General features: G+C 42.5%; 2 long non-coding RNA genes across 2 annotated transcripts in view; one reads left to right on the forward strand and one right to left on the reverse strand.

Annotated features, from left to right (window-relative positions):
* Nucleotides 1-16,783, reverse strand: part of LOC310758043 — a 72,879-nt gene that overhangs the window by 8,931 nt on the left and 47,165 nt on the right. The window lies entirely within an intron of this gene.
* Nucleotides 7,064-13,273, forward strand: LOC310758037. Its single transcript, XR_014545630.1, has 2 exons — nucleotides 7,064-7,347; nucleotides 12,992-13,273. It is a non-coding gene; the product is annotated as an uncharacterized lncRNA (long non-coding RNA).

Genomic DNA, 16,783 nt, shown 5'->3' on the forward strand with positions numbered 1-16,783 from the left:
ATCAGGGTGCTCCTACTCAGCCACAAAGCTCACTGTGGGCCAGTCACTGTCTCGCAACCTAACCTACCTCACAGGAGCGTTGTGAGGATGATTGGGCAACCATATTAGGGACATATGCAGGCCCTGAAACAAAACAAAACCATTTGTCTACTAGCTAGCACTGCCACCCGTGTCATGTCCGCCTGTCCTTTGAGTAGTCCACATAAGTACAGTACAAGTTGGGGCCTGCCAGAAACCAGCGATTTCAAAGGTTTTCTGAATCACTGTGGATGAACATTCCTTTCAAGAACCTCTGTGTGTATACCTGTTATTTTCCACGTCTTGTTTTGCTTTCCATGGAAACGGCTTTCCTCATTTTGGCAGGAAGAGGAAAGGAGGATGTTGCCCACAGGTTCTTACTGTTCAGTCCTGTTTCCCATTGGCGAGAAGATTGGTTAACACACTCCTTTAAAGCAGGTATCTCACTCTATGACACTATAATTAACCATTATTCCTAGTCACTCTGTGGGTGTTTTGATATCCTCTTCCTGTTGCCTTACAGAACTAGATTCAGAAAGTGGCAGAATTCTCTGAGGACAGAAACACATATGTTGCTATTAACTCCAGTCAAGTCTAATCTTTTGGAAAAGAAAATATCTGCCCTTTTGAACACTGTTCTCGGGTTTTGAATCAGACACCTTTCTCCCATACCACTGCTTCTTAAAGAGAAAGGCTCTTGTGGTGTTGTGTCAAAGCAAGAATGGTCATAATTTAAAATGACAGCTCTAAGGAGCCTCAGTATCCCTAATAGCATCATTAATTTCAAGGGGAAGCCTAAAGTGAGGTATTCTGTAACCTGATCTCTTCCAATAAATCTACCTTCAGAAATTCTCTTGAGCCCCAAAGCTTCAGCTGCAAGAAAAGTGCATGGCCTCCCTTGCAGGTTTGGCATGGGGGGCTGAGGTGGGATGCCAATACCTGAGTGACAGCAGCAAGCACATATTAAAATAACAGCAATTTTAATGAGTAAGCTTGCATTTTTCATGTGGGCTTGTCTGCGCAATTTCATATCCCTGGTGAGCAATTTTCTGCCACCGGAGCTCTACTGCAGTTGCAAACCATTAATGGAATAATATTTTCATTGAGCCGCTCTATATGAATGGGGCATTTTAAAAATGTATCCATTAATGGTGGTAGATATCAGTTATATGCTACCATTAAGGGTCTTGGAAATATTATTGCAAAGGTGGTTCTCCTCTGACATATCTTCTCTAGACCAGGGCTGAAGGGAAATGAACTGAAAGTTCTATTTGTTTGGTTCTTTGTGAAGTTGAAATTTTAAAGGTTGACCCTGAACTTCCCAATGCAAACATTCTCATGTTTGGAGTTTAGAGCAGCTCCTTTGTCGAATTAACATTGGGGTTGCAATTCTATCCCTGCTTCTTTGGGATTAAGCCCCATGGAGTTCAACAAAACTTAGTTTTAAGTAAACCAATAGATAAAATAATAGGATCTAAAACTAGGATTGCCTAAGATGCAGATATTGTCATGGAGCTTCTAAGTGGCTGTCAGTCTGAACAAGAATCGTGTCACAGATGTGGAAGTTCCAATATGTGCACAAAACTCTGCATCCTATTTCAACAGAGAAAGCTGAACTACATGCACGCTCCTCTATACAAGCAAATTCTCCATGGAAATTAAAAGGGAACTCTGCAGATACAGGAGCTCTGTGTGAACCTCCCTGTACTCATGATCCTCTGGGTCATAAGAACATAAAAAAAGCCCTGCTGAATTAGCCCCCAAAGCTAACTGTTTCAGCATCCTGTTTCCCACAGTGGTCAACTAGATATGGTCAAAGCGAGTCATTCTTGTTTAATGCCATTGGTCTGGTTCCAGTTCCATTAAAATCACTAAATTTTTCAAATTCCATTTAAAAATACATCCTACACCCCATAAATAATATCATGAGTTTTACAGTCATTATGATGAAATTAACAAAACAGGAAATCAAATTTTGAAATTAAGAAACATAAAAATGGTAAGTGTATTTTAGCTTTAGCTGTAGTAAGTAGATATGGTTCAGACCCCCATTTGGTGCTTTAGAAAACATTATCAGATACTTGATCTGAATGATCTTTGTCTCCCTTCCTCCCCTTCTGGCCCCCATTCCCTATTGGAAAATCAAACAATGGCTACAGCATCTTTTATTTTTATTATTCATTTCATTTCTATACCGCTTTATATTTTTAAGAACAAATCTCAAAAATCTTTTCTTTTTGGCAGAAGTGAATGAAATTTCAATGTGTGATAAGCCCTCTAGAACAGATAAATCCCGCCAAATCACAGGTAAATAGGACCAGGTGCTTTCGTGCTGAGCACCTTTAAATTTTGATTATAGTCGTACCTTGGTTTTCGAACAGCTTAGTTCTCGAGCATTTTGGCTCCTGAACGCCACAAACTCGAAAGTGAGTGTTCTGGTTTGTGAACTATTTTGGGAAGTCGAACGTCTGACGGGACTTCTGCAGCTTCCGACAGGGCTTCTGCACACTTTGGTTTTCAAACGTTTTGGAAGTCAAACGGACTTCCAGAATAGGTTCTGTTTGACTTCCAAGGTACGACTGTATTATTATTATTGTTATTATTATTTAATATTTTTTTCCCCCAGCCTGACGGCCACATTGCCTTTCAGCCTAAGGGCCACTTGCCAGGAGCCAAACCCCTCTCTATTCTCCATCCTGTCAAGCGAGGCGTTTTGTCACGATTCAAGAACTAATGTCAGACAGACAAAACACTCAAGAAGGGTGGAAAACAGAGCCAGAGGGGGATGTGGCCTGGGGAAAGAGTGTAGCCTGCATGGTGGATGTGGTCTAGAAAGATCTGGGGAGGGGGGAGGGACTTTATGGAGGCCCTGCCTGAAGCTGCTCAATCCTGCTGTAAGAAGAAGATGGAATGCCATGCTATATCACCTCTTACCTATCATTTCAAATGATCATGACACCACTTGCTCTTTTTCTTTTTGGTAAGAAAGTGTTGTCTTTCTCCTCCACCTTTGCATATTTAGAGCTGAGTAAGACAATATACATGGCACGCGGGTGTCGCTGTGGGTTAAACCACAGAGCCTAGGACTTGCTGATCAGAAGGTCAGTGGTTCGAATCCCCGCGACGGGGTGAGCTCCCATTGCTCGGTCCCTGCTCCTGCCAACCTAGCAGTTCGAAAGCACGTCAAAGTGCAAGTAGATAAGTACTGCTCTGGCGGGAAGGTAAACGGCATTTCCGTGCGCTGCTCTGGTTCGCCAGAAGCAGCTTAGTCATGCTGGCCACATGACCCGGAAGCTGTACGCCGGCTCCCTCGGCCAATAAAGCGAGATGAGCACCGCAACCCGAGAGTTGACCACAACTGGACCTAATGGTCAGGAGTCCCTTTACCTTTACCTTTAAGACAATATACATGACAGGGAAGAAAATGAAATTTTGCTATGCTAAGTCCATGCTTGCTTAATGTTTTCCAATGTTAAGGGCATAAGAAAACAGCCTTATGGTGATTTAAACCACTGGCCCATCTAGGATAATATTCTCTACACTGTTTGGCAATGGCTCTCATGGGTTTCAGATAGGAGTATTCCCCAGGCTTACCTGGAACATTTCTCTTGCAAACTATATGTGGTCTTCCACTGAACTACAAGCGCACAACTTAGCCTAAGCAGTCAGAACCTATTAAATTTGCAAAACACTCCCTGGGAATTTTAGTAAATATCCAAGGTTCCTGTGAGTTGTAAGCATGAAAGACTTAAGAAAATGGAACCTTTGAAGTGCAGCACCTTGGATTTGCCTTCCAATAGCCAGTTTGGATGGGGGGGGGGAGAGAATCCTCATTTGTTTTTTGGCACCGTGTGTCTGCTTTTCTTTGTCAATAGTTGTAAGTGGATGTCTGGAGCCAAGTGCACCTTATTTGGCGACATAGAAGTGATTACTTCTTTATTTTAGTAGCAGACCCTTGAGGAGCATAACTGAACTGAGATGAATTATGTGCAGAGCAAGGGAAGTTTAATGAATAGAAGGCCAGTGGAATTCAATTGCTGTTGGCACATTAGCACACTTTTTCCTTTGCAAAGTAACTTGTATCATTTTCCGCACATTAAGGGGGAAAAGGGCCCCTTTCACGTTATTTAAGAAGTTTGCTCATTTGAAAAATATGCTTTATAGTTAAACCTGGGTCACTAAGGTGATCTCTCCTTCTCTCTCTCTCATACCTTGACACAAAATCCATATTCAGGATACCCTTTCTCCGCCATGCACATGTATAGCATTATTTTTATTATTATGACTTCATTTCATTTGTTCTCTAAAATGCATTTGAATAGAAATCAGGGAATGAAAAGGCCCATGCTGATGGATGTGAATTTCAAAGCAACAAGTGATTAAAAAAAAACCTCAATTCACACATCATAAGAGCCCCCAGGCCTGAGGCTCCCCATCACTACATTAAAGAATTACATTAAACATAATCAGTAGCTTGAAAATCTGAGTGAACCCAATGGCTTGAAGAACCTGCTTGTCTGAATGTCATTTCCATGAGAAACTATCATTGTCTATTTTGTTGTGTTTTAAATATATTGTAAACCACGTTGAGAACTTGGGTTAGTAGATGGGGCATAAACGAAAGTACAACAACACTTTACTGGAGGATGGTGAGCTTTGTTTCACTCACAAATACTCCAGAAAACCAAAGACCAGTTTGAAAGGTTCATACTAGTTTGTGGATCACTTGATAAGAACGTGTTTTACAGATGTATACTGTTCTAAGTAGTGGTGTATGTATGGGAATACAGGTTTTCATAATGTATTTTCAGGGGTCTCCAGGGAAAGTTCTTTTTCCTCAGTATGGGTTTGGGTTATCTTTGTTTCTAGAATGTATATGTGATGATTATGATAATAATACTTTTTATTTTAAAAATACTCCCAAATAATAAACAGCCATGTGGCTTAATGGGCTTGCATAGAAAGGTGTTAATAAATTAATCATTCCCTAATCTTGTGCCCTCTGGATATTTTGGGCTGTAAGTCCCATCAGCAGCAGCCAATACTGTAGTCTAAAACCTCTGGAGGGTACCAGGCAGGCTGATATAGAAAATGACCATCTTAGAAACTGTAAGTTGTGGATAAGCAAAGAACCTGTGGCAGGATAAAATTGTGAGCAAATCTGAGGAAAAGATTTTGGACAACTTTTGAAAGTAATCCAATTGTCACCAATTTTGCAAGATGACAAACTTTGCTGTGCTCTTGGCTATTTTTACCAAACTTGGGATTCATTGTTCAGTCTGCCATACAAGTTTGTCAAAGGCTTACACTCAGGCACATATATATGTGGCTTCAATTATCTCCTCGTGTTTTCATGATCGTTTTGATAATACCAAAATAAAGTTGATACCAATGATGTGATTCTCTTTTGAGCTGTGATATGGCTGATAAAAACATACACACAGGAGGAAAAATGGGGTGATGGTAGAATGAATGGATGATTTTCCCCTGTGACTTAGTAAACAAAATTTGAAGAGAAACTGTTATATGAAATCTTTTTCCTTACAGTGAAGAGTAAAATAAATTAAGTTAATGATAATATTTATGCTATTCTGATATTTATGTGATTGTTACATTTAGCTCTTCCATATTGTTTTCTTACTTATATACTAATAGCAGCCACTGGCCCCACCTCACCCACCAAATTCCCATGTGCTTCCTGCAAGCACAAACTGCTCTACAGATTTTTTGGCCCTCTACACCACACTGATTTGCCTACACATTGAGATGTGTGTCAGAATCACATTCCAGTGTGGATGAGAATGTGCATTCCATAAAAACTAATGCAGCATGGCTAGAGCAGCTGAATTTGAAAACATGTAAGAATAGTCAAGAACACCTCTCTAATGGAAGCAGAAAACACCTTCTCTGGCAGAAAAGAGTTTTAAGGCGTAGCTAGATGTTATGCATGGAGAATGCATAGCTGCCATTAAACCTTATCTGCCTTGTGTGATTCCCAGGTAACATTTACTAAAATGTGAGGTCATTGCATTCAGAGACCCTCACCCCCTGAAAGCAGTAGAATGAAATGCAGCAGAGATAGAAAAATATTACACACACTGAGGTCCAGTGTCGAGGTCCTTCTGGCGGTTCCCTCACTGCGAGAAGTGAGGTTACAGGGAACCAGGCAGAGGGTCTTCTTGGTAGTGACACCCGCCTTGTGGAACGCCCTCCCATCAGATTTGAAGGAAATAAACAACTATATGACTTTTAGAGGACATTATTTACAATAACATCACAGATCCTCACATAATATATAGCTAGGCCTTATACTGCTGCCATCACCAAACCACTGAGCAAGTGCTTGAAACTTTACAGTTTCATGCGTGTCAGACAATTCAGCAGTGGTAGCAGTACCTTTGGTTTTTCTTCTTATGGCATTTCTACAAATTATTTCTACTGGAGGCTGGGTTGCATTATTTTGTGTACTTTGGCAAGCAAATAACAGGGAACATTGTGATGTGAATTGAAGAGCTATGTGCGTGAGGGCGAGCATTGTGTGGCAGGGGCAGCTAATTAAGTACTTGAAGAATTAGGAAAGCCAGACTTGTGAATACAGTGGTACCTCGGGTTAAGAACTTAATTCGTTCCGGAGGTCTGTTCTTAACCTGAAACTGTTCTTAATCTGAGGTACCACTTTAGCTAATGTGGCCTCCCGCTGCTGCCATGCCGCCGCCACACGATTTCTGTTGTAATCCTGAAGCAAAGTTCTTAACCCAAGGTACTATTTCTGGGTTAGTAGAGTCTGCAACCTGAAGCGTCTGTAAACCGAGGTACCACTGTATTGGAGAAAGGTGGGAAGACCATTTTCAGGCAACCACTGCATAGTTACGTCCATTCTTAAGGAATCTATAATTTAAGATGTCTATAATTGAGCATTTGTAAAAATGGTTTACCTTCACAGCTATGCAATGGAACATTAGAAGAAAGGATGGTGATGTCACTCCAGATGAAACACTTGGACCAATAAGAACCTTGGAGTAAAGAGAGCTGCCAAGATGGCTGAAGTACCATTCTGGGTCTCTGGTACTGTCAAAATGCTTCTCCTTTCCCTCCTCCCACACACTCATCTCACTTCATTATGAGCAGCCCAAAGAGCTGTCATGGACTCTCTTAACACATACACACACCACTCCCCAGAGCTTGGTAACTACCTTGCATTGTCTCTTTGATAGGCATGTAAGAAACAAATGAGGAGGAGGAGATGCCTGAAGGGTCCATTAACATTGTTAGGTTAGATGCGCTGACAATAAGTCGATTCTTTTTGACATGACTGTCGCCGTAATGAAGGTATGTTTCTCAACGACTCTCCTTAATATAAGATAAGATATGGATGGCCCGTGTTTTTCCTCTGACACACGTCCAGTATATCAAAGGGTGGCAGAAGAAAAGGTTTGCTTATTGACACACTAATAGGAGATAAAAGTTTAAGATTAATAGCAACGCTGCCTTTGTCTGTCCCGTTCCGTTTGGTGGGTCCTCCAGAGAATGGAAAATTCACTGCTCTGGCTTCTGAAAAGCAAAGGGAACAGAGAAGAGAAGAGGGATGCATGGAGGCCACAGTAAAAGGTCCTCCTTTCCCCCAGAGTATAAGGAAAAGGCATGCAGAAGGAAAACGTGTGTCTTCCTGAATGTCATGCTACGTTCCATTCTCCGTCTGTGACTCTGGTATTTAGATGGGCTTTTTGTAAAGAAGGAGCATGGCACAAGAATGGCTGAGGACTTTGTGTACATGCACTGCCAGGTAAGCGTCGTTTTCCCTCCCCCTGCGTTAAACCCAAAATGAAAGCAATAAATGGGTTGTTATATAGCCTTGGAGGTCAAACAAGAGCCGTAGCCTTGGGATTAAAAGAGGTGCTGCTATTGCATTTCTCTTCTATAACCCCTTTCCCCCATGCCTTAGGCATCCAGACACCAAATGATCTATTTTTCCAACAGTGTGGGAAATATAATGTCTGCTTCAATATGTCTGTGGGTCTAAGAGACTTATGAGAGGGGCAAAGCTTCATGTTATGTCCCTGTGCATGGGGGGGTGGGGGGCTCGGAGATAACAGACTTGAGATTTCCCTGTCAGCACTGAATGAAGCTGTTCCATTCCAGGGGTTGAACCTGGGACCTTATGCATGAAAGGCAGACACTCGGCCACTGAGCAATGTCCATGCCTGCTAAGAAAACCACAGATCTTAGGCTCTTACTCTGGGCTTTTCTAAACTACTAGCACACAGTCTCCAAGTAACCTTGGAGTCCACCTGTCCTCTCCTGACTCCTTGTTTGCCCCAACCTTGGAGCGCACAGCACAAGCAGTGAATCTCGTGAGAGATATAGCTTGGGGTGTCTACAATAACCCACCAATTTCCAGCATTCACACTTATGAGGCTTCGAAACAAAGGAGGTAGGAAGTGGGAGGGGATAGGATGGGGGGGGAAGCATAAACTTAGCATCCAGTTTTATCTAAAGCAAAAAAAGGTGCCACAGTAATGCTGGGGAAAGCATGGATCTTCTGAGTGGTATAAGACCTTGGAACGGACTAGACTGCAAGTACTCGGGGTCTTCTTGAATCTTGGCTAGAATCAAAACATGGATCTATTATAAACTTTATACCTCCCAAGAAGTCTCTAAGATATACTGCTAAATTGTAAACCTACAGGACCAAAATGAATTATCATAACTATAAATGACCTGCTTCTAGAGACAAGCCTCCAGGGTGGCGGCCGCTAGAAATCAATCAAGGTGGTTTTGGAGGAGCTTAGCAACATGGAGATGATTGGGCAAGTCCCCTAATTATTTCAGCAACATAAATATTTGCATCTGCTGATTATGATTTTTATGCTATCGATTTTCATTAGCAAGATCCCTTGCAATCCACCTTCCCTCTCAGAAACACTTTGCCTTTTAATAGACACACAAAGCCCTAAAACATAGCAGCTCATAAATGGATATGATAATACCTCAAAAGCAGATATGAACATACTGGATTATACAAGCTTATGCTAAGACACCTTTGATCAGTGTTGTATATTGTAATCTTCATCATCATCATCATCCACTTCTACATTGGGTGTAATCCTATTTGCCTTAGAATCATAGAATCATAGAATCATAGAGTTGGAAGAGACCACAAGGGCCATCGAGTCCAACCCCCTGCCAAGCAAGAAACACCATCAGAGCACTCCTGACATATAGTTGTCAAGCCTCTGCTTAAAGACCTCCAAAGAAGGAGACTCCACCACACTCCTTGGCAGCAAATTCCACTGTCAAACAGCTCTTACTGTCAGGAAGTTCTTCCTAATGTTTAGGTGGAATCTTCTTTCTTGTAGTTTGGATCCATTGCTCCGTGTCCGCTTCTCTGGAGCAGCAGAAAACAACCTTTCTCCCTCCTCTATGTGACATCCTTTTATATATTTGAACATGGCTATCATATCACCCCTTAACCTCCTCTTCTCCAGGCTAAACATGCCCAGCTCCCTTAGCCGTTCCTCATAAGGCATCGTTTCCAGGCCTTTGACTATTTTGGTTGCCCTCCTCTGGACACGTTCCAGTTTGTCAGTGTCCTTCTTGAACTGTGGTGCCCAGAACTGGACACAGTACTCCAGGTGAGGTCTGACCAGAGCAGAATACAGTGGCACTATTACTTCCCTTGATCTAGATGCTATACTCCTATTGATGCAGCCCAGAATTGCATTGGCTTTTTTAGCTGCCACGTCACACTGTTGGCTCATGTCAAGTTTGTGGTCAACCAAGACTCCTAGATCCTTTTCACATGTACTGCTCTCAAGCCAGGTGTCACCCATCTTGTATTTGTGCCTCTCATTTTTTTTGCCCAAGTGCAATACTTTACATTTCTCCCTGTTAAAATTCATCTTGTTTGTTTTGGCCCAGTTCTCTAATCTGTCAAGGTCGTTTTGAAGTGTGATCCTGTCCTCTGGGGTGTTAGCCACCCCTCCCAGTTTGGTGTCATCTGCAAATTTGATCAGGATGCCCTTGAGTCCATCATCCAAGTCGTTGATAAAGATGTTGAATAAGACCGGGCCCAAGACAGAACCCTGTGGCACCCCACTAGTCACTCTTCTCCAGGATGAAGAGGAACCATTGATGAGCACCCTTTGGGTTCGGTCAGTCAGCAAGTTACAAATCCACTGAGTGGTAGCATAGTCAAGACCGCATTTTACCAGCTTCTTTACAAGAATATCATGGGGCACCTTGTCAAATGCCTTGCTGAAATCAAGGTAGGCTACATCCACTGCGTTCCCTTCATCTACCAGGGTTATAATTCTGTCAAAAAACGAGATCAGGTTAGTCTGACATGACTTATTTTTCAGAAATCCATGCTGACTATTGGTGATCACAGCATTCCTTTCTAGGTGCTCACAGACTGTTTGCTTAATGATCTGCTCCAGAATCTTCCCTGGTATTGATGTCAGACTGACTGGGCGGTAATTATTTGGGTCCTCTCTTTTCCCCTTTTTGAAAATAGGGACAACATTTGCCCTCCTCCAGTCTGCCGGGACTTCGCCTGTTCTCCAGGAATTCTCAAAGATGACTGCCAGTGGTTCTGAGATCACATCTGCCAGTTCTTTTAATACTCTTGGATGCAGTTCATCTGGCCCTGGAGACTTGAATACATCTAAACTAGCCAAGTATTCTTGAACTATCTCCTTAGTTATTCTGGGCTGTGTTTCCTCTGCTGAATCATTTGCTCCAAATTCTTCAGGTCGGGCATTGTTTTCTTTATCGGAGAAGACTGAGGCAAAGAAGGCATTGAGGAGTTCAGCCCTTTCTGTGTCCCCTGTTTGCATTTCACCATCTTCTCCTCTGAGTGACCCCACTGTTTCTTTGTTCTTCCTTTTGCTACGAACATACCCATAAAAGCCTTTTCTGTTGCTTTTAACCTCTCTAGCAAGCCTGAGTTCATTCTGTGCTTTAGCTTTTCTGACTTTGTGTCTACACGTGCTGGCTATTTGTCTGAATTCCTCTTTGGTGGTTTCCCCCCTTTTCCATTTTTTGTACACATCCTTTTTTAATCTTAACTCAGTTAAAAGTTCTTTAGATAGCCACCCTGGCTTCTTTAGGCACCTTCCATGTTTCCGTCTCATTGGTATTGCCTGAAGTTGTGCTTTTACTATCTCCCTCTTAACAAACTCCCAGCCATCCTTTCCTTTTAGTATTACTGTCCATGGGATCTCACCCAGCACTTCCCTAAGTTTTATGAAGTCGGCTTTCTTAAAGTCAAGAAATTGAGTCCTAGTATGCTTGGCTGCTCCTTTCCGCTGTATAGTAAACTTCAGAAGAGCATGATCACTCGCGCCTAATGATCCTTCCACTTCTATCCCACTAACCAGGCCTTCCCTAGGAACTCAAGGAAACTTTCTCTTCCCTTCCCCAGACCCAATTTCTCCCTCTTTTTCTGAGAGAATTCAGGGCTCTTCACATAAATTATCCATGTGATCCTTGTGATAGGAGTTGTTAAGCTAGTCTGCTGCATCAAGCCAAAGATCTGTCTAGTCCAGCCTCCAGTTTCTTGCAGTGGCCAATCTCATGCTGCTGGTAAGCCTACAGGTAGGAGAGGAGGACAATATCCTTCAACTGCTCTTGCCACTTCCCAGCAAGCAGCGTTCAGAGGTATACACTTCTGAACCTGGAACCAGCAATCATGTCTAAAGGAATTCTCTGGAGTGGTCTACAAACCATAAATTAGCTCAATATTGATAAGGTGCTTTAGTTTGAGTGTTTGAATCTACTGCCAGTCAATTTCATTGGGTGACCTTGAATTCTGTTGTTTTGGGGTGCAGAGAAAGAATATGTAACTACTGAAGACACTTTTGTTTAAGAAGGCTTTCCACGAAGTCATATTTTGGACTATTAATTCTACAATGGTAGAAATGATTTTATAGCTTTTAGTTTTTCAACCCATGATTTATCTTATTTTTATCTTCTTGTGCATTGCTTTGGTAGCTGTGAAGTGATTTATAAATCTGCAAATAAATGAACAACACTAGTTCTGCCCACTTTCTTCACAATATGCATAATTTTATAAACCTTTACCATGTACACCCTTTCTGACATTATTTTTGTTCCTAAATACAGAAGCTCCAAATGCTTTGGTGTTCCAATTCCTTGGTCATTTTGGTTGCCTTTTTCTGGAAGCTCCGTTGTAAGAACTGTCCATTTCCATTTACTCCTTCATTTATTTTGTTGTGTAGAGTTCTCCTGCCCTACTTTTTAGTCCCAAAGGGCTGTCACAGCTGCCTACAAAAGATTTGCACAAAACGTTCTCATTTAAGTGTAGTACCAGGAACATAAATGACATGATGTCCATATGGTGCCAGGTTTATCCAGTCAGCAAGCCCACTAAGGACCTCGTAGGCAAGTGATTGGGGCCGAGAAGCCGGAACTGTTTCAGCCCATGATGGAGGCATAGCGCTTCCTGTTCTTTAAGCAATCAGTGATCCGTAAGAGAAACTATCTTCCTATCCCATGACTGCGAAATTTTCTAAACAGACTTCTTTTTTTTAGTTCAACTCATAGTACTTTTTCAGGAGATGACTGCAACAAAGCAAAGACAATCCACAGATATTCACATGCACAAGAAAATAAGAATAAACAAAAAGAAATGTGAGCACTTAAAGCACGTTGTCATTTTTGTTTTTATATAAATCATGAGAACTTTTATATTTACTTGATGCTTTATAAGCATCTAAATGTGTGTAGCACTTGACGGAGCATGGAGAGTGGATGGATATGCGCACCAGAAATATTCGTTGTAGATATCATGGCATGCCTCATCCATAATAAGATTTTTTCCAGATGCTTCTGAAAATTGCTGAATGGAAAAAATCTCGCTTTAAACTAGTACATAACGATTTCCCTTATTTATTGCCTTCAGTTTCCTTTCCATTTTGGCGAAAAGAGACTAAAGTTTTTCTTCTTAATCCAGGTTCTGAGAACATGTATGCGTGCATGAATGTAACACATCCATGAATATAAGGAAGCATTTTAAAACAGGGGTAGCTGACATGGTATCCACCAGATGTTCTGGACTACCACTCCCATCATCCCTCTCCATTAGCCACACTGATGGACAACATCTGGAAGGCAGCACATTGGATACCTCCACCCTTTCAGAATTCTGCAAAGCCTTGTTTATCTAGACCTCTCTGGCCTGGATCTTTCAACATACTGTACATCTCTTAAATAAATCTATTGCTTTCTACCTTGACAGTCCTTCACCTAACCTCTTACTTCCTAAGCTGAGCAGAGCTCACCAGCCGCTTACAGAATTCCACCCGAGAAATAATATAACAAGCTATGCTTGTTGATTGCTTGGGGATTCAGAAAAGTTTGTCAAGAACCTAGCAGACCACAGTGTAGGGCTGGAGAATTGTTTTCGACTTGGTGACGTATAAAATGTGCAGGGCAGCCTTACTATACTGGTTCAACAGCTCACTAGCAAGATCAACATTCTGCTCCATTCTTTTGCATGAAATAAACAAGTTGGTTAGTTGCTGAGGCCAAGTTCCTTCCAATCCAGCTTCACACGACTTCTTTTTGAAGAAATGCCTTCAGTTGGCCTCTAATCCCCCACAACTTTAAGCAAGAGTCTTGCTTAATAGAATTTATGATACTAAAACGATGCTACATTCTAGCATTATAGGGGGAATCAGGGCATTAAAGAATTCCCCATAGCACCAATTTGCTGCCCTTGTAGCACAATGGTAGAATCTTAGTCATCTTTACCAGAGCTGTGAACTTGGCTTTGCTCCAAAGAGGCTGATTTCCAACTTCCTTGCTCATGTTTTCTCCTTTCCTGGTTCTGCGTCAGAAGGTTCCTTTAAAGCCCAAAAATCTATGTGGGTAATGGCCTGTGAGAAGCTAGCATTATTTATTTCCATGAAGTCTAATGCAGGCATATCTGACTACCAGCTTCTTCTGCTCCTCTGCCAACCCCTACTCCTATGTTGTCTGATGCCCCTTCCTCAGGATGCCTCACTGTGCAATAGAGATTGGCCTTCTCCACAGTGACTTCACCACTCTACAACATAAAGAACAAGGAGTGGGAGAAGAAGCTGCAAGGGCCACAGGAGAAGGCAGAAATTCTGCACAACCACAGCTAACATGTCCATCATCTTCCAGAACCATGAAGTGTGGGGGGGGGGAGAGATGCCTTCAAGCAGAGAGCCCAAGAAACATCCTGCCTGAGGGTCCAGCAGATTATTCTCTATCCATCACGCTGCTGAAGGAGGAAACATGTGAGCCTCGTTGGCTCCATGACTGAAGCACCCTACTCCTTGCCGCTAGAAACCAACTGCACTGGCAGTTAAATCTTCCTTTGGCACTGGTAATGGGATAGCATTGCCCAGTGTACCAGCCAGCCAGTTTAGGTAATACAGGGCAGGCCTAGTTGAACACATAGGCTATGTACACACTAAAGACACTTTCCCTCAAAGAATTCCAGGCACTGTTATTTACCCCTCCCAGAGTTGCAATTCCCAGTAACCCTTAACTAACTACAAGGCCCAGAATTCTTTGAGGCGGGAAATGTGCTTGGCATGTGCTTTATATGTATATTGTGCAAATCTAAAAAAATGTAGTATAAACACTGACAACTGGGAAACACTGGCCTGCGAGTGCTCCAGTTGGAGAACAGCCTTTACCAAAGGTGTCATGGGCTTTGAAGACACTCGAACTCAGGACGCAAGGGAGAAACACGCTAAGAGAAAGGCAGGCTTGGCAAATCCACACCATGATCAACTCCTGACTGGAAACCAATGTCCCCACTGTGGAAGGACGTGTGGATCCAGAATTGGCCTCCACAGTCACTTAAGGACTCATTGTTAAAACTCGGCTACGAGTGATCGCCAAAGAAGAAGAAGAAGATATTGTGTACATAGCCCAACATTTACCCTCCAACACCTCAGCACCATTCCATGCTACCCTAGCAACTGCTGCCCAAAGTGGCTATTTTACTCTGCCAGATTGGCCATGGGGGAAGGGAACCGTGGGAAAGAAGCTTTCCCTCAGTGAGGACTTCCCTCTTGGTAAATATGTGCAGGGTTGCCTAAGGCTGTGATCCAAAGGGCAGTAGCTCAGTGGCAGAGCATTTGCTTTGCATGCAAGATGTCCCAGGTTCAATCCACGACATCTCCAGGTAGAGCTGGCAACGAGTGAAACCTTGGAGAGCTGCTGCCAATCAGCGTAGACAATACTGAGCTGGGTGGACCAATGGTCTGACTCAGTATAAGGCAGCTTCCTAGGTTCATATGCATACCTCCTAGAAAGGAAGTCCCATGGAACTGAGTGAGACTTACTGCTGAATAAATCTGTTTGGAATTTGGCCACAAAAGTGCTGTGTAAATGATTAATATTAAAAACAGTCCACCCTTTTTATTTGCAGTAACACAGTTCCCTGTGTGCATGGTGGGGGGAAATAACAGTGAACATAATGAAAGCGTGCCACATTTGGAAGGATAAATCCTTACAGACTGACTCAGTAATGGATTTCTGACACAATCCTGGCACTCATCCATAAAAACCGGACCAGGTCAAAGATTCAGTTTTCTGTGATATATTTTCTTTTCCAAAATATTTATGTACATGGTAGTAAATCATGTCATGGCCCATTGCACGAGCATTGCAACATGTTTAGCATAGCATTTGCCTGTAGTCTGAACTTCAGAAAGGATCAGTTTATGGAGTCGTAATCTGGCGAAAGCTTTTCCTAGGTTGTACACCTCAGAATGAGGCATGTGTGAATGGTCACCTGATTTAAAACTCCCAATGTGTAGAAACTTGCATGTCAGGAAGCAGCGTTTGGTCATTCCCTGACACACTTTTTTATATGTCCCAATAGCCTTCCTGGTGGGGGAAGCATCCAAATTTGTACCACCCACCCTACATACCCCCTCCCTCTACAGCTTTAAGTGGTACATCTCACTTTAACTGGTACAGGAACAGCTTTGTCATTTGTATGTTTGCGCTAGGATTTCTGCTGCACCTTTCCACCCTCTAAAGAGCACCATGAAATATAAACATAACACAAACCTCACTTTTATCAACACAGCAAAAGAGCACTTATTGAAAGTGAAAAGGAAATCATATGCAAGTCAGGCCGAACTTGAACGATTCTGCTGAATTGACTCACAAATGGAGAACTACGGTATTCAAGTCATGACCCCTGCAAACAAATAACCTTCCCATCCCCAAAGTTAAGTATCTTTGGGGAAACCAGTTATCCTAAGCAGAGGGTTGGCTGTCAAAGTCCTCATGGTCCCTGAAAAGGCCTTCTAGGATTTGAGCTGCCTCTCCTGCCACTCAAATCCTTGCCAGTCATTCTGGCATTTTACAGGGCAGAGCCTTTAGTGCAGGTCCTGGCTAATGACTGACGAAAGAATGTTGCTATTTCTTTTTAAATATTTTTGACAAGCAACGTCAGGGCAGAGTTCAGAGTGGTTTCAGATTCCCACAACAACAATGAGGCTCTGCACTTTCCCAAACACTTGCACATTTCCTTAGAAACAGGTGACAGACATCTGTGAAGCTGATCTCAGAGCTGGAACGGGCCTGGCCTCACATGCTCAATTGTGGGTGTTCTGCTCTGACAACAGTGAGAAGGATATCGTTTAAATATTTCCAGACTCCACTGCAATTCCCGCCCCCCCAAGTGTAACTGGGTGTGGGAAGAGGTCAACTTACTAAGGAACAGAATATGAATGCACAGGAAAATCAAATA

Source organism: Podarcis filfolensis, assembly GCF_964270895.1.
Source record: "Podarcis filfolensis genome assembly, chromosome: 2".
Taxonomy (NCBI): Eukaryota; Metazoa; Chordata; class Lepidosauria; order Squamata; family Lacertidae; genus Podarcis; species Podarcis filfolensis.